Source organism: Ranitomeya variabilis, chromosome 2 (assembly GCF_051348905.1).
Source record: "Ranitomeya variabilis isolate aRanVar5 chromosome 2, aRanVar5.hap1, whole genome shotgun sequence".
NCBI lineage: Eukaryota > Metazoa > Chordata > Amphibia > Anura > Dendrobatidae > Ranitomeya > Ranitomeya variabilis.
The window spans coordinates 161,527,913-161,550,382 of NC_135233.1; the positions used below are offsets into that span (position 1 = coordinate 161,527,913).

Here is a 22,470-nt window from a genome sequence, read left to right on the forward strand (position 1 = left end):
CATTAAAGGGAATCTGTCAACTCGTAAAATGGTATTTATCTGAAGGTAAGCAGCATTATAATGCTGCTCAGCCACCTTACCGAAAGCTGTGCGGAGTGGCTAAAGTCACCTCTCACTATACTGTGAGTGCCAACTGTAAGCACGCCCCAGCCCTCTGATTGACAGCCAGCTTGGCAGCGCATCTGGTGTCTTTAGTCACTCCTGACAGGTTCCGTTTTTGAAGAGGAAAGAAAAAAAATCCAAAGCAGAAGGTATGCCTATTGTATTCTAACTTCTTAATAAAAGAATAAAGGAACTTTTCACAGAAATGCCTGATAAATGAATCAAGCATGATTGTTTCAGTTTAGCAATTGGCATATATTGTACTCTTTCCATAGATGAACATTTGCAAACCAAATAACTTTCAGTATTCTAGCAATTTCCATTATATTTATTTATTTATTTGATAGCACTTTGATTTTGGAAATTTTCATGATGGGAATTGCTGGCGCTTTTATTATAATGGAAATATGAGTTGTATTTCCCTTTCAATGTATGTCTAACAATAAAATGAGTACAGTATTTAGAATTATGTAAGTGCTTTGTGCATTAGTCTAGCCATCAATTTTTCACTGCTAGGACGTTCAGCATTATAACTTAAAGATTTTTTTGTTATATTATCACAAATGGATGTACTTTGTTGCGCTGTAAAAGTGGATTTGTCACTATTGTTGTAAATTCAAATTAAGATGTGAAACAAGCAAAAAAACAGTTATAGAAAAGTATATAAACCATATTATATTACGTTCTGAAATGTTATGCTTAAAAAACAGTTTTGCACCTTTTATAATATAATAAAGTATATTTCTTTAAACTGCTCACGTTCTTAGTGTTACAGATTGTGCGCTTTGAAAAAATAGCTAAAGTACAAATGTGCGGTAACGTGCTCTTTACTTGACAACAGTTCATTTATTTAATAACTTCAAGAATTTGATGAATTATTTTACACTTTATAAATACGAATAAGCCTACATAAAAGTTCAAGAACATGTGAAAACAGATCAATACTTATCTTATGCTGGTACTAAGACCCAGTCTGATTTGCAGACCAGAACTGCATTCACAATTGTTCAAGCTTCAGGACTGAAGTATGCTCTAGTTTTCCGATTCATTGTCAATACAGAGTTTGATCTGGTTACTTGCAATTTGGTCATTCTGAAAGGACTTTGCTTCGTACATGGCGTCAGACTTAATAATCAAAAAGCACGATTTCTGTACTAGAGCTGTTAAACTACAGCTCTCCCCACATACAAAAGGGTATAATCACAATAGTGGAGTGCTAAAAACATTACAATACTGAGGGAAAAATGGAGAAAGCCAAAAAACACCTAAAGGTAGTATATAAACAAGATGAATTTTATTAAAGCATTACATTCAAAACATACTAAACAAAAATTAAATGACAAAGATCAAATTGTGGAGGAGACTTGGAAGTAGGTAGAGGGTAGAGATCCAATAAGACATGGGGAATCAAAGTCAAGAAGGTCAATAAGACATATAGAAGCAGCACCAAGTGGTAAGGGATTCAACTAGTTATAAGATGCACCATGCACACCAGCAGTATAAGATGCCATAAAAAAGTCACTTCTCCTTACCCATAGTAGGTCTGGACTGCGATAGCCCTCCTTGCGGCCCCTGAAGCACGTTTTGCGTACCTGCTTTATTGAAGGGGTGTGGATTGAGAGTCCTGCCTCAGATGTTTTGCAGCGCATGCACCCCAGACCTCATGCATGTAAGGAGTAATTTCCTCCATTGCCGTTGTTGCACTGTGCACATGCGGGTGAACTCGCACACGGAGACATCATTGGGCATGCGAAGGAAGGGGTGAAATCTAAATACAGGGAAAGAGCATTGAGGACAAATAATGACAACATGAAGACACTAACTGCACAAAAAAGCAATATGTATAAAACCCAAGTTATAAACAATGGATAAAAAGTGAAAGTGTGGAACGTGCAGAAACAGAATCATATCACAAAAAGAGAAAGATGCCTGGTCAAAAATGCCCAAAGATAAAGTGACTGAAATACAGCAGCATAGTAGCCAGGCAGTGTCAGAGAACAATAAAACTGGTAATTTTAGACATCAATATGGAATAAACAAAAGGTCCATCAATAATATATATATCGCATTCCATAGGTGGTTAAATAAATAAAAAGCTGTAGATGACAGCTAAAAGCATCATAAATAGTCCTTGCATATACAGTACAGACCAAAAGTTTGGACACGCCTTCTCATTTAAACATTTTTCTGTATTTTCATGACTATGAAAGTTGTACATTCACACTGAAGGCATCAAAACTATGAATTAACACATGTGGAATTATATACTTAACAAAAAAGTGTGAAACAACTGAAAATATGTCTTATATTCTAGGTTCTTCAAAATAGCCACCTTTTGCTTTGATGACTGCTTTGCACACTCTTGGCATTCTGTTGATGAGCTTCAAGAGGTAGTCACCGGGAATGGTCTTCCAACAATCTTGAAGGCGTTCCCAGAGATGCTTAGCACTTGTTGGCCCTTTTGACTTCACTCTGAGGTCCAGCTCAGCCCAAACCATCTCAACTGGGTTCAGGTCTGGTGACTGTGGAGGCCAGGTCATCTGGCGTAGCACCCCATCACTCTCCTTCTTGGTCAAATAGCCCTTACACAGCCTGGAGGTGTGTTTAGGGTCATTGTCCTGTTGAAAAATAAATGATGGTCCAACTAAACGCAAACTGAATGGAATAGCATGCTGCTGCAAGATGCTGTGGTAGCCATGCTGGTTCAGTATGCCTTCAATTTTGAATAAATCCCCAACAGTGTCACCAGCAAAGCACCCCCACACCATCACACGTCCGCCTCCATGCTTCACGGTGGGAACCAGGCATGTAGAGTCCATCCGTTCACCTTTTCTGCATTGCACAAAGACAAGGTGGTTAGAACCAAAGATCTCAAATTTTGACTCATCAGACCAAAGCACAGATTTCCACTGGTCTAATGTCCATTCCTTGTGTTCTTTAGCCCAAACAAGTCTCTTCTGCTTGTTGCCTGTCCTTAGCAGTGGTTTCCTAGCAGCTATTTTACCATGAAGGCCTGCTGCACAAAGTCTCCTCTTAACAGTTGTTGTAGAGATGTGTCTGCTGCTAGAACTCTGTGTGGCATTGATCTGTTCTCTAATCTGAGCTGCTGTTAACCTGCGATTTCTGAGGCTGGTGACTCGGATAAACTTATCATCAGAAGCAGAGGTGACTCTTGGTCTTCCTTTCCTGGAACGGTCCTCATGTGAGCCAGTTTCTTTGTAGCGCTTGATGGTTTTTGCCACTGCACTTGGGGACACTTTCAAAGTTTTCCCAATTTTTCGGACTGACTGACCTTCATTTCTTAAAGTAATCATGGCCACTCGTTTTTCTTTACTTAGCTGCTTTTTTCTTGCCATAATACAAATTCTAATAGTCTATTCAGTAGGACTATCAGCTGTGTATCCACCAGACTTCTGCACAACACAACTGATGGTCCCAGCCCCATTTATAAGGCAAGAAATCACACTTATTAATCCTGACAGAGCACACCTGTGAAGTGAAAACCATTCCTGGTGACTACCTCTTGAAGCTCATCAAGAAAGTGCCAAGAGTGTGCAAAGCAGTCATGAAAGCAAAAGGTGGCTACTTTGAATAACCTAGAATATAAGACATATTTTCAGTTGTTTCACACTTTTTTGTTAAGCATATAATTCCACATGTGTTAATTCATAGTTTTGATGCCTTCAGTGTGAATGTACAATTTTCATAATCATGAAAATACAGAAAAATCTTTAAATGAGGTGTGTCCAAACTTTTGTTCTGTACTCTATGTTAAATCCAATATTAACATTTGTGGATGATGATCATAGGAACATTGGTGGATCTTGATCTTACAAGAGGTAAGTGTCGTTAAAATTCTATTGAGCCAAGAAGGTCATCCATTCTCGACACTCAAACAGAAGGCGGAAGAGGAAGGTGCATCCGGATGTATAATGTGGATCCAGGGGATGTCAAAATATCAAAGCACATAAGGTGGTAGCCCACGAATAGACAATAAGAAAAACGGACAAGGCAGCAGTTAAAAAATCAAAATTGTAGAGAAATCAGACATGCTGGAGCATAAGGAGCTATTTGGTGGAAGGCGTCATGTTGACCAGAGTGGGCACAAGTAGGGACAGGTCACCCCCTCATGTAGGGGCATATGACATACACTCACTCAGATGCCCTCCAAGATGGCCGCTCCCATGGTCTATAACAAAATGTCTGCCGATGGTGCGCACTCACACTGAGTCTTCATCACATATCTCCTTTAGCAGCTATCGACCGAGCATTGTGCACATGCCCAATGACGTCACCAGGTGCGAGTTCATCCGCATGTGCACAATGCAATGACAGCAATGGAGGAAGTAGCTCCTTACGTGCATGGGGTCCTGTGCGCATGCACCGCAATCATTGGCACCTTCCGTTTGGCACATATTTAAAGATCTGAGGCAGGACTCTCCATCCACACCCCTTGGATAAAACTGGTACGAGAAACATACAGTGGGGCAAAAAAGTATTTAGTCAGTCAGCAATCCACCACTTAAAAAGATGAGAGGCGTCTGTAATTTACATCATAGGTAGACCTCAACTATGGGAGACAAACTGAGAAAAAAAAATCCAGAAAATCACATTGTCTGTTTTTTTATCATTTTATTTGCATTTTCTGGTGGAAAATAAGTATTTGGTCAGAAACAAACAATCAAGATTTCTGGCTCTCACAGACCTGTAACTTCTTCTTTAAGAGTCTCCTCTTTCCTCCACTCATTACCTGTAGTAATGGCACCTGTTTAAACTTGTTATCAGTATAAAAAGACACCTGTGCACACCCTCAAACAGTCTGACTCCAAACTCCACTATGGTGAAGACCAAAGAGCTGTCAAAGGACACCAGAAACAAAATTGTAGCCCTGCACCAGGCTGGGAAGACTGAATCTGCAATAGCCAACCAGCTTGGAGTGAAGAAATCAACAGTGGGAGCAATAATTAGAAAATGGAAGACATACAAGACCACTGATAATCTCCCTCGATCTGGGGCTCCACGCAAAATCCCACCCCGTGGGGTCAGAATGATCACAAGAACGGTGAGCAAAAATCCGAGAACCACGCGAGGGGACCTAGTGAATGAACTGCAGAGAGCTGGGACCAATGTAACAAGGCCTACCATAAGTAACACACTACGCCACCATGGACTCAGATCCTGCAGTGCCAGACGTGTCCCACTGCTTAAGCCAGTACATGTCCGGGCCCGTCTGAAGTTTGCTAGAGAGCATTTGGATGATCCAGAGGAGTTTTGGGAGAATGTCCTATGGTCTGATGAAACCAAACTGGAACTGTTTGGTAGAAACACAACTTGTCGTGTTTGGAGGAAAAAGAATACTGAGTTGCATCCATCAAACACCATACCTACTGTAAAGCATGGTGGTGGAAACATCATGCTTTGGGGCTGTTTCTCTGCAAAGGGGCCAGGACGACTGATACGGGTACATGAAAGAATGAATGGGGCCATGTATCGTGAGATTTTGAGTGCAAACCTCCTTCCATCAGCAAGGGCATTGAAGATGAAACGTGGCTGGGTCTTTCAACATGACAATGATCCAAAGCACACCGCCAGGGCAACGAAGGAGTGGCTTCGTAAGAAGCATTTCAAGGTCCTGGAGTGGCCTAGCCAGTCTCCAGATCCCAACCCTATAGAAAACCTTTGGAGGGAGTTGAAAGTCCGTGTTGCCAAGCGAAAAGCCAAAAACATCACTGCTCTAGAGGAGATCTGCATGGAGGAATGGGCCAACATACCAACAACAGTGTGTGGCAACCTTGTGAAGACTTACAGAAAACGTTTGACCTCTGTCATTGCCAACAAAGGATATATTACAAAGTATTGAGATGAAATTTTGTTTCTGACCAAATACTTATTTTCCACCATAAAATGCAAATAAAATGATAAAAAAACAGACAATGTGATTTTCTGGATTTTTTTTTCTCAGTTTGTCTCCCATAGTTGAGGTCTACCTATGATGTAAATTACAGACGCCTCTCATCTTTTTAAGTGGTGGAACTTGCACTATTGCTGACTGACTAAATACTTTTTTGCCCCACTGTACCTCAGGGGCCGCAAGGAAGGCTATAGCAGTCTAGACCTACTATGGGTAAGCAGAAGTGACTTTTTATGGCGGCTTATACTGCTGTGTGCATGGTGCATCTTACAACTAGTTGAATCCCTTACCACTTAACGTTGCCTCTGTATGCCTTATTGACCTTTTTGGCTTTGCTTCCCCACATTTTATTGGACCTCTACCCTCTCTTTACCTACTTCCATGTCTCCTCCACAGTTTCTTGATTCTTGTCAATTATTTTTTGTTTAGTATGTTTTTAATGTAATGCTCTAATAAAATTAATCTCGTTTATATACTACTTTTCAGTGGTTTATGGCTTACTCCGTTTTTCCCTCAGTATAGTAATGTCATCAGACTTGGCTAATTCTTTATGGCAAAGAGGTTTCACGCCTTTTTTCCACGAAGATCTATCTTAGTGAACCACCTAGCCCCCTTAATGCGAGAAAACAAATCAGTCAATAATGGCAATGGATATTGATATTTGACTGTAATCTTATTCAGAAGGCGATAATCTATACAAGGCCTCAGGGAACCATCTTTTTTAGCCACGAAAAAAAAACCTGCTCCCAGAGGGGACGAAGATGGACGAATATGTCCCTTTTCCAAGGACTCCTTAATATAATTCCGCATAGCAGTATGCTCTGGCACTGACAGATTAAATAAACGACCCTTAGGGAACTTGCTGCCAGGGATTAATTCTATAGCACAGTCACAATCCCTATGAGGAGGGAGCGAATTGAGCTTAGGCTCCTCAAAAACATCCCGATAGTCAGACAAAAACGCAGGGACCTCAGAAGGAGTAGATGAAGCGATTGAAATCAGAGATGCATCGTCATGAACCCCCTGACATCCCCAGCTTAACACAGACATTGTTTTCCAATCCAGGACTGGATTATGAGTTTGTAACCATGGCAGACCAAGCACTAGTACATCATGTAAATTATACAGTACAAGGAAGCGAATCACCTCCTGATGAACGGGAGTCATGCGCATGGTCACTTGTGTCCAGTACTGCGGTTTATTCATAGCCAATGGTGTAGAATCAATTCCCTTTAAAGGAATAGGAATTTCCAGAGGCTCCAGACTAAAACCGCAGCGTTTTGCAAATGACCAATCCATAAGACTCAGGGCAGCGCCCGAATCCACATAGGCATCGACGGAAATGGATGACAGTGAACAAATCAGAGTTACAGACAGAATGAACTTAGACTGCAGAGTACTAATGGCAAAAGATTTATCAACCTTTTTTGTGCGTTTAGAGCATGCTGATATAACATGAGCTGAATCACCACAATAAAAACACAATCCATTTTTCCGCCTATAATTTTGCTGTTCACTTCTGGACTGAATTCTATCACATTGCATAGTCTCAGGTGCCTGTTCAGAAGACACCGCCAACTGGTGCACAGGTTTGCGCTCCCGTAAACGCCGATCAATCTGAATGGCCATAGTCATAGCCTCATTCAGACCTGTAGGCGCAGGGAACCCCACCATAATATCCTTAATGGCCTCAGAAAGACCATCTCTGAAGTTTGCAGCCAGGGCGCACTCATTCCACTGAGTAAGCACCGACCATTTCCGAAATTTTTGACAATATACCTCCGCTTCATCATGCCCCTGAGAGAGGTATAATAAAGCCTTTTCAGCCTGAATCTCCAGGTTAGGTTCCTCATAGAGCAATCCCAGTGCCAGAAAAAACGCATCCACACTGAGCAATGCAGGATCCCCTGGTGCCAGTGCAAATGCCCAATTCTGAGGGTCACCCCGCAGGAAAGAAATCACAATCTTGACCTGCTGAGCAGGGTCTCCAGAGGAGCGAGATTTCAAAGAAAGAAACAATTTGCAATTGTTCCTGAAATTCAGGAAGGTAGATCTATCTCCAGAAAAAAACTCTGGAATAGGAATTCTAGGTTCAGACATAGAAGTGTGAACAACAAAATCCTGTATGTTTTGAACTTTAGCAGCGAGATTATTCAAGCTGGAAGCCAAACTCTGGACATCCATGTTTAAACAGCTAAGGTCAGAGCCATTCAAGGGTTAAGAGGAGGTAAGAAGCAGCTAGACAGCAATTAAGGGCTAGGCAGCAAAACTCTGAGGGGAAAAAAAATAAAAATAAAATTCTCCTCAACACTTCTTTTCCTCCTGCTTCAGCCCAAACAATTAACACTCTGTGGGCCGGCTATACTGTCATGTTCCCAATGGCAGGGAATCTGAACAACAGAACACAGGCAAAAAACAGGACGAGCTCTAGGGTGATGGAACCTGAGCTGACCGCGATCCTGAACCTCAACTCACAACTAGCAGCAGCCGGGGAGCCTTCCTGGGGGGACTCTAGACGCCTCGCGCCAGCCGGAGATCTAGCTTCCCCTATCAGAAGAATAACAGACCTCGCTTGCCTCCAGAGAAATGTACCCACAGAAATAGCAGCCCCCCACATATAATGACGGTGAAATGAGAGGAAGGCACAAACGTAGTTATGAAAATAGATTCAGCAAAAATGAGGCCCGCTAAAAGCTAGATAGCAGAGGATACAAAAGGTGAACTGCGCGGTCAGCTTAAAATCCTTCAAAATACCATCCTGAAATTACTTGAACTCATGTGCCAACTCATGGTACATGAGTGGTAATTTCAGCCCACTAGAGCAACCAGCCACAGAGAATTACATATCTGCAAGCTGGACTAAAAAACATGAAAACAACATGAAACAGGGAAATCCAGACTTAGCTTGTCTTGAAGACTTTAGGAGCAGGTAGCAAAGGTAACAGAGACACACTGATACATTGATAGCCGGCAAGGGAATGACAGGAAAGCCAGGTTAAATAGGAAACACCCAGCCTCTGATGGACAGGTGGAAACCAGAGACCGCAACCCACCAAAGTCACCCAGTACCAGTTGTAACCATCAGAGGGAGCCCAAAAACAGAGTCCACAACATCCAAGTAAATGAAACTTCTGTGAAATCAAACTGTCCACTTAGGAAGCAACACTGTTTGACAATCAATTTCACATGCTGTTGTGCAAATGGAATAGACAACAGATGGAAATTATTAGCAATTATCAAGACACACTCAATAAAGGAGTGGTTCTGCAGGTGGGGACCACAGACCACATCTCAGTTCCAATGCTTTTTGGCTGATGTTTCGGTCACTTTTGAATGTTGGTTGTGCTTTCACACTCGTATTAGCATGAGACGGACTCTACAACCCACACAAATGGCTCAGGTAGTGCAGCTAATCGAAGATGGCACATCAATGCGAGATGTGGCAAGAAGGTTTGATGTGTCTGTCAGCGTAGTGTCCAGAGGCTGAAGGCGCTACCAGGAGACAGGCCAGTACACCAGGAGATGTGGAGGGGGCCGTAGCAGGGCAACAAACCAGCAGCAGGACCTCTACCTCAGCCTTTGTGCAAGGAGGAACAGGAGGAGCACTGCCAGAGCCCTGCAAAATTACCTCCAGAAGGCCACAAATGTGCATGAGTTTGCACAAACAGTTAGAAACCGACTCCATGAGGATGGTCTGAGTGCCCGACGTCCACAGATGGGGGTTGTGCTCGGAGCCCAACACTGTGCAGGACACTTGGCATTTGCCACAGAACATCAGGATTGTCAAATTCGCCACTGGCGCCCTGTGCTTTTCACAGATGAAAGCAGGTTCACACTGAGCACTTGTGACAGACGTGACAGAGTCTGGAGATGCCATGGAGAGCGATCTGCTGCCTGCAACATCCTTCAGCATGACCGCTTTGGCAGTGGGTCAGTAATGGTGTGGGGTGGCATTTCTTTGGAGGGCCGCACACCCCTCCATGTGCTCGCCGAAGGTAGCTTGACTGCCATTAGGTACCGAGATGAGATCCTCAGACCCCCTGTGAGACCATATGATGGTGCAGTTGGCCCTGGGTTCCTCCTAATACAAGACAATGCCAGACCTCATGTGGCTGGAGTGTGTCAGCTGTTCCTGCAAAATGAAGGCATTGAAACTATGGACTGGCCCGCCCGTTCCCCAGACTTGAATCCAATTGAACACATCTGGGACATCATGTCTCACACCATCCACCAACGTCACATTGCACCACAGACTGTCCAGGAGTTGGTGGATGCTTTAGTTCAGGTCTGGGAGGAGAACCCTCAGGAGACCATCCACCACCTCATCAGGAGCATGCCCAGGTGTTGTAGGGAGGTCATACAGGCACGTGGAGGCCACACACACTACTGAGCATCATTTCCATGTCTTGAGGCATTTCCACTGAAGTTGGATTAGCCTGTAACTTAATTTTCCACTTTGATTTTGAGCATCATTCCAACTCCAGACATCCATGGGATATTAGTTGTGATTTACATTGATAATTTTTAGGTTTTATTGTTCTCAACACATTCCATTATGTAATGAATAAAGATTTACAACTGGAATATTTCATTCAGTGATATCTAGGATGTGGGATTTTAGTGTTCCCTTTATTTTTTGAGCAGTGTATTTAAAAACAATAGAGCAGCACCCTTAAGAAATGAGGGTGCAAAGCCTTCCTAATACATACCAGTGACAAGTGACACAATGCTGGAATCGGGGTCTCTGACGCTACATTATGCTGGTCTCAGATTATATAGCAAACACCTGTTTACATTCTCTTCAAGATGGGGTAGGTAAAGAAATATTTGGCTGTGGCCAGCAACTACAGCCCTCTGCTGGAATGAACTCAATAGTGATTTTTGCATCTAAGTGATTAGACAAAAAGAGAGGGTTCTCTCTATCACCCCATTAGCACCCTCATAACATGATTGTGGGGTCCTGATGGGATTCACTGATAGGCAGTGTTCACACGTTTCCCATAAAGCTCAGTGTGATTAACTTAAAACATATCCATCAGGATCCAAACACCCAACTGAGTTCAAAAGAGTGTCTATTTATCTTCCTGAGGTTGTAAAGGTTTATATACCTTTACAGTATAGACTTTTCACTTTGATAGGTATAAAAGACTGAAATACAGTACTGTAGCATGTTATATCAGTGATCAAGCGATCACATGGGGTTGTCCACAAGTAAAAATACAAACAAAATTGAGTGGCTTATCCAATTTATAAATGTAATTAAAGGGAACCTGTCAGCTCCACGTCCCCCCATAGACCACCACCATTCCTGGATTATATGATGGTCCTTTATGTGCGAGACACTTTAAAAAAATCAAGTTATAATCTGGTTTGGTATCAAATTGCCCAGCAAAATTAGTCCAAGTTGATTGCCCCAGAAAAGTATTCATACCTATTGAAGGTGTGATAACATCCATTACAGAAGCAATGTCATCATCAGGACTCTGCAACTCTCGCACATGAGCACGGTGTTCTGCCTTCTTGGCCATGTGCAATGAAGCTTGGTGTATGCCTCCCGGCTTCATAGAAACAATGCTCGTGCCCATAGGGAATTAGTACCACTGATCCTGCTTACGTGCCACTGGCTAGAAAGTGGAATAGGTGTCACTGATACTTACTTGGGCATGCAGTGTCTGATGAAGCCAGGGAGAAAACGCACATGAGAGAGTTGCTGAGCCCTGATGATGACGTTGCCTTAGCATTGAATGTTATCTCCCACCCCGAGGTGTAATTACAAGATCTGAGACTGGACTACTGCTGGATAATTTACATACTGCAAGACAGATTTATAACTAGTCTGAACATATGAATAAGTGCATGGCATGTACTCCTCTTCCTGTTTTAACTGGTATGCTGCTGCTCTTTCCGACTTTAATTCCATGTATCATACTTCAAATTTACCAAATGCATATTGATATATCCATGCTCTTCACACCTAGCACTATCATTCCACCTCATTAGGTCTCTTTCTATAGCTTTGATGGTAGTTAAATGTTCATTTAACTAAATGTAGAATCTGCTGAGCTTTGGGGTGCCAGTTAATACTAATTAACAAGAACTACTGGATCTTTAAAAGGGGGTTTATTACAAACAAGGTATTTACAATGACATACATAAGGGAAGTCTAACTAAGGGACAAGGGTAAATTAAAAGGAAGGGGTAATAGGAGAGGGTAGAGGAAACTGGGATGTGGGAAGGAGAAGATACATAACTGATCCTTACATATATATTAAACCAATACACATCCACTCCCACATACAAGCCATGACTCCACCCTTGCTTCCAGTATCTTCTGTGGCAAATGTCCAATCGTCTTCTGGCAATGTGAGCATTGTCATTGGTTGCAGTAATCACCTTCCTGCAGATGGCATCCTCGTACTTGGGAAGAAAGTTCTTGTGTAGGACAGGTTCAACTCAATTTGGGCAGGCTCCAACATGTCCATTCAAAGAACAATGGTTTATCACCCAAACACCACAGGCATTGTGTATCAATATACATATCCATAGGCTGAAGACAGGATGTCTATCTCAGGACCACTGGCTTATAATGGAAACCCACATTTTCCATGTGATAGAGAAAAGAAAGAGAACAGAAAGAGAACAGAAAGAGGAGAGATAGAGAAAGAGAAGAGATAGAGAAAAGAAAGAGGAGAGATAGAGAAAAGAAAGAGGAGAGAAAGAGAAGAGATAGAGAAAAGAAAGAGGAGAGAAAGAGGAGAGATAGAGAAAAGAAAGAAGAGATAGAGAAAAGAAAGAGAAGAGAAAGAAGAGAGAAAGAGGAGAGATAGAGAAAAGAAAGAGAAGAGAAAGAAGAGAGAAAGAGGAGAGAGAGAGAAAAGAAAGAGAAGAGATAGAGAAAGAGGAGAGATAGAGAAAAGAAAGAGAAGAGAAAGAAGAGAGAAAGAGGAGAGATAGAGAAAAGAAAGAAGAGATAGAGAAAAGAAAGAGAAGAGAAAGAAGAGAGAAAGAGGAGAGATAGAGAAAAGACAGAAGAGATAGAGAAAAGAAAGAGAAGAGAAAGAAGAGAGAAAGAGGAGAGATAGAGAAAAGAAAGAGAAGAGAAAAAAGAGAGAAAGAGGAGAGATAGAGAAAAGAAAGAGAAGAGAAAGAGGAGAGATAGAGAAAAGAAAGAGAAGAGAAAGAGGAGAGATAGAGAAAAGAAAGAGTAGAGAAAGAAGAGAGAAAGAGGAGAGATAGAGAAAAGAAAGAAGAGATAGAGAAAAGAAAGAGAAGAGAAAGAAGAGAGAAAGAGGAGAGATAGAGAAAAGAAAGAGAAGAGAAAAAAGAGAGAAAGAGGAGAGATAGAGAAAAGAAAGAAGAGATAGAGAAAAGAAAGAGAAGAGAAAGAAGAGAGAAAGAGGAGAGATAGAGAAAAGAAAGAGAAGAGAAAGAAGAGAGAAAGAGGAGAGATAGAGAAAAGAAAGAAGAGAAAGAGAGAAAGAGGAGAGATAGAGAAAAGAAAGAGAAGAGAAAGAAGAGAGAAAGAGGAGAGATAGAGAAAAGAAAGAGGAGAGATAGAGAAGAGAAAGAGAAGAGAAAGAGAAGAGATAGAGAAGAGATAGAGAAAAGAGGAAAGATAGAGAAAAGAAAGAGAAGAGATAGAGAAAAGAAAGAGAAGAGATAGAGAAAAGAAAGAGGAGAGTTAGAGAAGAGAAAGAGAAGAGAAAGAAGAGAAAGAGAAGAGATAGAGAAAATAAAGAGGAGAGATAGAGAAAAGAAAGAGGAGAGATAGAGAAAAGAAAGAGAAGAGAAAGAGAAAGTGAAGAGATAGAGAAAAGAAAGAGAAGAGAAAGAGAAGAGAAAGAGAAAAGAAAGAGATAGAGAAAAGAAAGAGGAGAGATAGAGAAAAGAAAGAGGAGAGAAAGAGAAAAGAAAGAGGAGACATAGAGAAAAGAAAGAGAAGAGAAAGAGAAGAGATAGAGAAAAGAAAGAGGAGACATAGAGAAAAGAAAGAGAAGAGAAAGAGAAGAGATAGAGAAAAGAAAGAGGAGAGATAGAGAAAAGAAAGAGAAGAGAAAGAGGAGAGATAGAGAAAAGAAAGAGTAGAGAAAGAAGAGAGAAAGAGAAGAGATAGAGAAAAGAAAGAGGAGACATAGAGAAAAGAAAAAGAGAAAGAGAAGAGATAGAGAAAAGAAAGAGGAGAGATAGAGAAAAGAAAGAGAAGAGAAAGAGGAGAGATAGAGAAAAGAAAGAGAAGAGAAAGAGAAGAGATAGAGAAAAGAAAGAGGAGAGATAGAGAACAGAAAGAGAAGAGAAAGAGGAGAGATAGAGAAAAGAAAGACAAAAGAAAGAGGAGAGAAAGAGAAAAGAAAGAGAAGAGTAAGAAGAGAGAAAGAGGAGAGATAGAGAAGAGAAAGAAGAGAGACAGAGGAGAGATAGAGAAAAGAAAGAGAAGAGAAAGAGGAGAGATAGAGAAAAGAAAGAGTAGAGAAAGAAGAGAGAAAGAGGAGAGATAGAGAAAAGAAAGAGAAGAGAAAGAAGAGAGAAAGAGGAGAGATAGAGAAGAGAAAGAAGAGAGACAGAGGAGAGATAGAGAAAAGAAAGAGAAGAGAAAGAGGAGAGATAGAGAAAAGAAAGAGTAGAGAAAGAAGAGAGAAAGAGGAGAGATAGAGAAAAGAAAGAGAAGAGAAAGAAGAGAGAAAGAGGAGAGATAGAGAAAAGAAAGAGAAGAGAAAGAAGAGAAAAAGAGGAGAGATAGAGAAAAGAAAGAGTAGAGAAAAAAGAGAGAAAGAGGAGAGATAGAGAAAAGAAAGAAGAGATAGAGAAAAGAAAGAGAAGAGAAAGAAGAGAGAAAGAGGAGAGATAGAGAAAAGAAAGAGGAGAGATAGAGAAGAGAAAGAGAAGAGAAAGAGAAGAGATAGGTAAAAGAAAGAGAAGAGAAAGAAGAGAGAAAGAGGAGAGATAGAGAAAAGAAAGAGGAGAGATAGAGAAGAGAAAGAGAAGAGAAAGAGAAGAGATAGAGAAGAGATAGAGAAAAGAGGAAAGATAGAGAAAAGAAAGAGAAGAGAAAGAGAAGAGATAGAGAAAAGAAAGAGAAAAGAAAGAGAAGAGATAGAGAAAAGAAAGAGGAGAGTTAGAGAAGAGAAAGAAGAGAAAGAGAAGAGATAGAGAAAATAAAGAGGAGAGATAGAGAAAAGAAAAAGAAGAGAAAGAGAAGAGAAAGAGAAAAGAAAGAGATAGAGAAAAGAAAGAGGAGAGATAGAGAAAAGAAAGAGGAGAGATAGAGAAAAGAAAGAGGAGAGATAGAGAAAAGAAAGAGAAGAGAAAGAGAAAAGAAAGAGGAGAGATAGAGAAAAGAAAGAGAAGAGATAGAGAAAAGAAAGAGGAGAGATAGAGAAAAGAAAGAGAAGAGAAAGAGAAAAGAAAGAGGAGAGATAGAGAAAAGAAAGAGAAGAGATAGAGAAAAGAAAGAGGAGAGATAGAGAAAAGAAAGAGGAGAGAAAGAGAAAAGAAAGAGGAGACATAGAGAAAAGAAAGAGAAGAGAAAGAGAAGAGATAGAGAAAAGAAAGAGGAGACATAGAGAAAAGAAAGAGAAGAGAAAGAGAAGAGATAGAGAAAAGAAAGAGGAGAGATAGAGAAAAGAAAGAGAAGAGAAAGAGGAGAGATAGAGAAAAGAAAGAGTAGAGAAAGAAGAGAGAAAGAGAAGAGATAGAGAAAAGAAAGAGGAGACATAGAGAAAAGAAAGAGAAGAGAAAGAGAAGAGATAGAGAAAAGAAAGAGGAGAGATAGAGAAAAGAAAGAGAAGAGAAAGAGGAGAGATAGAGAAAAGAAAGAGAAGAGAAAGAGAAGAGATAGAGAAAAGAAAGAGGAGAGATAGAGAACAGAAAGAGAAGAGAAAGAGGAGAGATAGAGAAAAGAAAGAGAAGAGAAAGAAGAGAGAAAGAGGAGAGATAGAGAAGAGAAAGAAGAGAGACAGAGGAGAGATAGAGAAAAGAAAGAGAAGAGAAAGAGGAGAGATAGAGAAAAGAAAGAGTAGAGAAAGAAGAGAGAAAGAGGAGAGATAGAGAAAAGAAAGAGAAGAGAAAGAAGAGAGAAAGAGGAGAGATAGAGAAAAGAAAGAGAAGAGAAAGAAGAGAAAAAGAGGAGAGATAGAGAAAAGAAAGAGTAGAGAAAAAAGAGAGAAAGAGGAGAGATAGAGAAAAGAAAGAAGAGATAGAGAAAAGAAAGAGAAGAGAAAGAAGAGAGAAAGAGGAGAGATAGAGAAAAGAAAGAGGAGAGATAGAGAAGAGAAAGAGAAGAGAAAGAGAAGAGATAGGTAAAAGAAAGAGAAGAGAAAGAAGAGAGAAAGAGGAGAGATAGAGAAAAGAAAGAGGAGAGATAGAGAAGAGAAAGAGAAGAGAAAGAGAAGAGATAGAGAAGAGATAGAGAAAAGAGGAAAGATAGAGAAAAGAAAGAGAAGAGAAAGAGAAGAGATAGAGAAAAGAAAGAGAAAAGAAAGAGAAGAGATAGAGAAAAGAAAGAGGAGAGATAGAGAAAAGAAAGAGAAGAGATAGAGAAAAGAAAGAGGAGAGATAGAGAAAAGAAAGAGGAGAGAAAGAGAAAAGAAAGAGGAGACATAGAGAAAAGAAAGAGAAGAGAAAGAGAAGAGATAGAGAAAAGAAAGAGAAAAGAAAGAGAAGAGATAGAGAAAAGAAAGAGGAGAGTTAGAGAAGAGAAAGAAGAGAAAGAGAAGAGATAGAGAAAATAAAGAGGAGAGATAGAGAAAAGAAAAAGAAGAGAAAGAGAAGAGAAAGAGAAAAGAAAGAGATAGAGAAAAGAAAGAGGAGAGATAGAGAAAAGAAAGAGGAGAGATAGAGAAAAGAAAGAGGAGAGATAGAGAAAAGAAAGAGAAGAGAAAGAGAAAAGAAAGAGGAGAGATAGAGAAAAGAAAGAGAAGAGATAGAGAAAAGAAAGAGGAGAGATAGAGAAAAGAAAGAGAAGAGAAAGAGAAAAGAAAGAGGAGAGATAGAGAAAAGAAAGAGAAGAGATAGAGAAAAGAAAGAGGAGAGATAGAGAAAAGAAAGAGGAGAGAAAGAGAAAAGAAAGAGGAGACATAGAGAAAAGAAAGAGAAGAGAAAGAGAAGAGATAGAGAAAAGAAAGAGGAGACATAGAGAAAAGAAAGAGAAGAGAAAGAGAAGAGATAGAGAAAAGAAAGAGGAGAGATAGAGAAAAGAAAGAGAAGAGAAAGAGGAGAGATAGAGAAAAGAAAGAGTAGAGAAAGAAGAGAGAAAGAGAAGAGATAGAGAAAAGAAAGAGGAGACATAGAGAAAAGAAAGAGAAGAGAAAGAGAAGAGATAGAGAAAAGAAAGAGGAGAGATAGAGAAAAGAAAGAGAAGAGAAAGAGGAGAGATAGAGAAAAGAAAGAGAAGAGAAAGAGAAGAGATAGAGAAAAGAAAGAGGAGAGATAGAGAACAGAAAGAGAAGAGAAAGAGGAGAGATAGAGAAAAGAAAGAGAAGAGAAAGAAGAGAGAAAGAGGAGAGATAGAGAAGAGAAAGAAGAGAGACAGAGGAGAGATAGAGAAAAGAAAGAGAAGAGAAAGAGGAGAGATAGAGAAAAGAAAGAGTAGAGAAAGAAGAGAGAAAGAGGAGAGATAGAGAAAAGAAAGAGAAGAGAAAGAAGAGAGAAAGAGGAGAGATAGAGAAAAGAAAGAGAAGAGAAAGAAGAGAAAAAGAGGAGAGATAGAGAAAAGAAAGAGTAGAGAAAAAAGAGAGAAAGAGGAGAGATAGAGAAAAGAAAGAAGAGATAGAGAAAAGAAAGAGAAGAGAAAGAAGAGAGAAAGAGGAGAGATAGAGAAAAGAAAGAGGAGAGATAGAGAAGAGAAAGAGAAGAGAAAGAGAAGAGATAGGTAAAAGAAAGAGAAGAGAAAGAAGAGAGAAAGAGGAGAGATAGAGAAAAGAAAGAGGAGAGATAGAGAAGAGAAAGAGAAGAGAAAGAGAAGAGATAGAGAAGAGATAGAGAAAAGAGGAAAGATAGAGAAAAGAAAGAGAAGAGAAAGAGAAGAGATAGAGAAAAGAAAGAGAAAAGAAAGAGAAGAGATAGAGAAAAGAAAGAGGAGAGTTAGAGAAGAGAAAGAAGAGAAAGAGAAGAGATAGAGAAAAGAAAGAGGAGAGATAGAGAAAAGAAAGAGAAGAGAAAGAGAAAAGAAAGAGGAGAGATAGAGAAAAGAAAGAGAAGAGATAGAGAAAAGAAAGAGGAGAGATAGAGAAAAGAAAGAGAAGAGAAAGAGAAAAGAAAGAGGAGAGAAAGAGAAAAGAAAGAGAAGAGATAGAGAAAAGAAAGAGGAGAGATAGAGAAAAGAAAGAGAAGAGAAAGAGAAAAGAAAGAGGAGAGATAGAGAAAAGAAAGAGAAGAGAAAGAGAAAAGAAAGAGGAGAGATAGAGAAAAGAAAGAGGAGAGATAGAGAAAAGAAAGAGGAGAGAAAGAGAAAAGAAAGAGAAGAGTAAGAGAAGAGAAAGAGGAGAGATAGAGAAAAGAAAAAGAAGAGATAGAGAAAAGAGGAGAGATAGAGAAAAGAAAGAGGAGAGATAGAGAAAAGAAAGAGGAGAGATAGAGAAAAGAAAGAGAAGAGAAAGAGAAAAGAAAGAGGAGAGATAGAGAAAAGAAAGAGAAGAGATAGAGAAAAGAAAGAGGAGAGATAGAGAAAAGAAAGAGAAGAGAAAGAGAAAAGAAAGAGAAAAGAAAGAGAAGAGATAGAGAAAAGAAAGAGGAGAGATAGAGAAAAGAAAGAGAAGAGAAAGAGAAAAGAAAGAGGAGAGAAAGAGAAAAGAAAGAGGAGAGAAAGAGAAAAGAAAGAGAAGAGTAAGAGAAGAGAAAGAGGAGAGATAGAGAAAAGAAAGAGAAGAGAAAGAGAAAAGAAAGAGGAGAGATAGAGAAAAGAAAGAGAAGAGAAAGAGGAGAGAAAGAGAAGAGAAAGAGAAGAGATAGAGAAAAGAAAGGAGACATAGAGAAAAGAAAGAGGAGAGATAGAGAAAAGAAAGAGAAGAGTAAGAGAAGAGAAAGAGGAGAGATAGAGAAAAGAAAAAGAAGAGATAGAGAAAAGAGGAGAGATAGAGAAAAGAAAGAGGAGAGAAAGAGAAAAGAAAGAGGAGAGATAGAGAAAAGAAAGAGAAGAGAAAGAGAAAAGAAAGAGGAGAGATAGAGAAAAGAAAGAGAAGAGAAAGAGAAAAGAAAGAGGAGAGATAGAGAAAAGAAAGAGAAGAGAAAGAGGAGAGAAAGAGAAGAGAAAGAGAAGAGAAAGAGAAGAGATAGAGAAAAGAAAGGAGACATAGAGAAAAGAAAGAGGAGAGATAGAGAAAAGAAAGAGAAGAGAAAGAGAAGAGATAGAGAAAAGAGAAGAGATAGAGAAAAGAAAGAGGAGAGATAGAGAAAAGAAAGAGGAGAGATAGAGAAGAGAAAGAGAAGAGAAAGAGAAGAGATAGAGAAAAGAGGAGAGATAGAGAAAAGAAAGAGGAGAGATAGAGAACAGAAAGAGGAGAGATAGAGAAGAGAAAGACATGAGAAAGAGGAGAGAAAGAGGAGAGAAAGAGAAAAGAAAGAGGAGAGATAGAGAAAAGAAAGAGAAGAGAAAGAGAAGAGAAAGAGGAGAGAAAGAGGAGAGATAGAGAAAAGAAAAAGAGAAAGATAAGAGAAAGAGAAAAGAAAGAGGAGAGATAGAGAAAAGAAAGAGGAGAGATAGAGAAAAGAAAGAGGAGAGATAGAGAAAAGAAAGAGAAGAGAAAGAGAAGAGATAGAGAAAAGAGGAGAGATAGAGAAAAGAAAGGAGAGAAAGAGAAAAGAAAGAAAAGAGAAAGAGAAGAGAAAGAGAAGAGAAAGAGAAGAGAAAGAGAAGAGAAAGAGAAGAGAAAGAGAAGAGAAAGAGATAGCGAAAAGAAAGAGAAGAGAAAGAGGAGAGATAGAGAAAAGAAAGAGAAGAGAAAGAGAAGAGATAGAGAAAAGAAAGAGGAGAGATAGAGAAAAGAAAGAGAAGAGAAAGAGAAGAGATAGAGAAAAGAAAGAGGAGAGATAGAGAAGAGATAGAGAAGAGATAGAGAAGTGTTGTGAATTTGGATTCTGGGCTCCCCCGGTGGCCGCTTGTGGAATTGGACTTGTCATCCTCTTTCCTGTTTCACCTGGTTCCATCAGTAGTGGGTGTCGCTATTTAAGCTCATTTCTCTGGTGGTTTCTTGCCGGTCAACAATGTTATCTGATGCCTCTCAGTGCTTGTTCCTGCTTCTAGACTACTACTAGATAAGTTGGACTTTTGTCCATGTTTTGTTTTGCCTATTTGTTCCAGTTCACAGCTGAAGTTTTGTTACTGTGTCTGGAAAGCTCTCGTTGATCAGGGATTGCTACTCTGGCGTTATGAGTTAATGCCAGAGTTTAAGGTAATCTCTGGATGGTGTTTTGTTAGTGTTTTTCTGCTGACCATGAAAGTATACTATCTGTCTTCTGCTATCTAGTAAGCGGACCTCAAATTTGCTAAGACTATTTTCCTGCTGCGTTTGTTGTTTCATCTGAACTCACCGTCATTATATGTGGGGGGGCTACTGTCTTCTTTGGAATATTTCTCTAGAGGTGAGCCAGGTCTTATATTTCCCTCTGCTAGCTATTTAGGTCTTAGGCCAGAGCTGGGCATCTAGCGATAAATAGGAAATGCTACCTGGCTATTTCTAGTTGCGCGGCAGGCTTAGTTCATGGTCAGTATAGTTCCATCTTCCGAGAGCTTGTCCCTCTATAGGCTTGCTATGATCTCTGCCTGCAGAGATCATGATAGTTTGACCGGCCAATAAAGTGTTAAAGACCCAGGTTGAGAAAGGAGAGTTATAAGAAGTCTGCTGGAATTTTTTTTTTTTTTTTTTTTTTTTTTTTTTTCCTCCAGTCTGCCTTGCTGCAGTCTTTTTTCTCTCTCTCCTCCTAATCTCTGTATGGCTCTGTGTGCACCTGACAATAATGGATCTCCAGAGTGTAACTGCGGGTTTGAATAAACTCATCACGAAAGTACAAAATTTACAAGATTTTGTGGTACATGCTCCGGTATCTGAGCCGAGAATTCCTTTGCCGGAGTTCTTCACAGGGAATAGAGCTAGCTTCCAGAATTTCCGAAATAATTGTAAGCTTTATTTGTCCCTGAAGTCTCGTTCAGCTGGAGACCCTGCTCAGCAGGTTAGGATTGTGATTTCCTTGCTCAGGGGTGACCCTCAAGATTGGGCCTTCTCATTGCCAGCAGGGGATCCTGCGTACGCGATGTGGATGCGTTTTTTCTGGCCTTGGGCTTGCTTTATGAGGAACCTCATTTGGAACTTCAGGCAGAAAAAACTTTGATGGCACTATCTCAGGGCAAGACGAAGCTGAAGTTTTCTGCCAAAAATTCCGTAAATGGTCTGTGCTTACTCAGTGGAATGAGTGCGCCTTGGCGGCAACTTTCAGAGAAGGTCTCTCTGATGCCGTTAAGGATGTTATGGTGGGGTTCCCTGTGCCTGCAGGTCTGAATGAGTCCATGACAATGGCTATTCAGATTGATAGGCGTCTGCGGGAGCGCAAACCGGTGCACCATCTGGCGGTGTCTATGGAAAAGACGCCAGAAAGTATGCAGTGTGATAGAATTCTGTCCAGGAGCGAGCGACAGAATTTTAGACGGAAGAATGGATTGTGTTTCTATTGTGGGGATTCTACTCATGTTATATCAGCATGCTCTAGGCGTACAAAGAAGCTAGATAAGTCTGTTTCCATTGGCACCATTCAGTCTAAGTTTATTTTGTCTGTAACCCTGATTTGCTCTTTGTCATCCATTGCCACGGACGCCTATGTTGACTCTGGCGCCGCTCTGAGTCTTATGGATTGGTCCTTTGCCAATCGTTGTGGTTTTGATTTAGAGCCTTTGGAGACTCTTATTCCTCTGAAGGGGATTGACTCCACCCCATTGGCTAATAATAAACCACAATACTGGACACAAGTAACCATGCGTATCAATCCGGATCACCAGGAGATTATTCGTTTCCTGGTGCTGTATAATTTACATGACGATTTGGTACTGGGATTGCCATGGTTGCAGTCTCACAACCCAGTCTTGGACTGGAGAGCAATGTCTGTGTTGAGCTGGGGATGTAAGGGTATTCATGGGGACTTACCTTTGGTTTCTATTTCGTCGTCCATTCCCTCTGAAGTCCCTGAGTTCCTCTCTGATTATCAAGATGTCTTTGACGAACCCAAGCTTGGGTCGTTACCTCCGCACCGTGAGTGCGATTGTGCCATAGATTTGATACCGGGTTGTAAATATCCCAAGGGTCGTTTGTTTAATCTGTCTGTGCCGGAACATGCTGCTATGCGGGAATATATAAAGGAGTCTTTGGAAAAGGGACATATTCGTCCATCTTCTTCTCCCTTGGGAGCTGGGTTTTTCTTTGTCTCAAAAAAAGACGGCTCTTTGAGACCATGTATTGATTATCGGCTTCTGAATA

General features: G+C 40.3%; 1 long non-coding RNA gene across 1 annotated transcript in view; it reads right to left on the reverse strand.

Annotated features, from left to right (window-relative positions):
* Positions 1-22,470, reverse strand: part of LOC143804728 (uncharacterized) — a 51,734-nt gene that overhangs the window by 20,233 nt on the left and 9,031 nt on the right. The window contains exon 3 of the long non-coding RNA XR_013221081.1: positions 1,695-1,870. This is a non-coding gene — a long non-coding RNA (uncharacterized LOC143804728). The remainder of the gene's footprint in view (positions 1-1,694; positions 1,871-22,470) is intronic.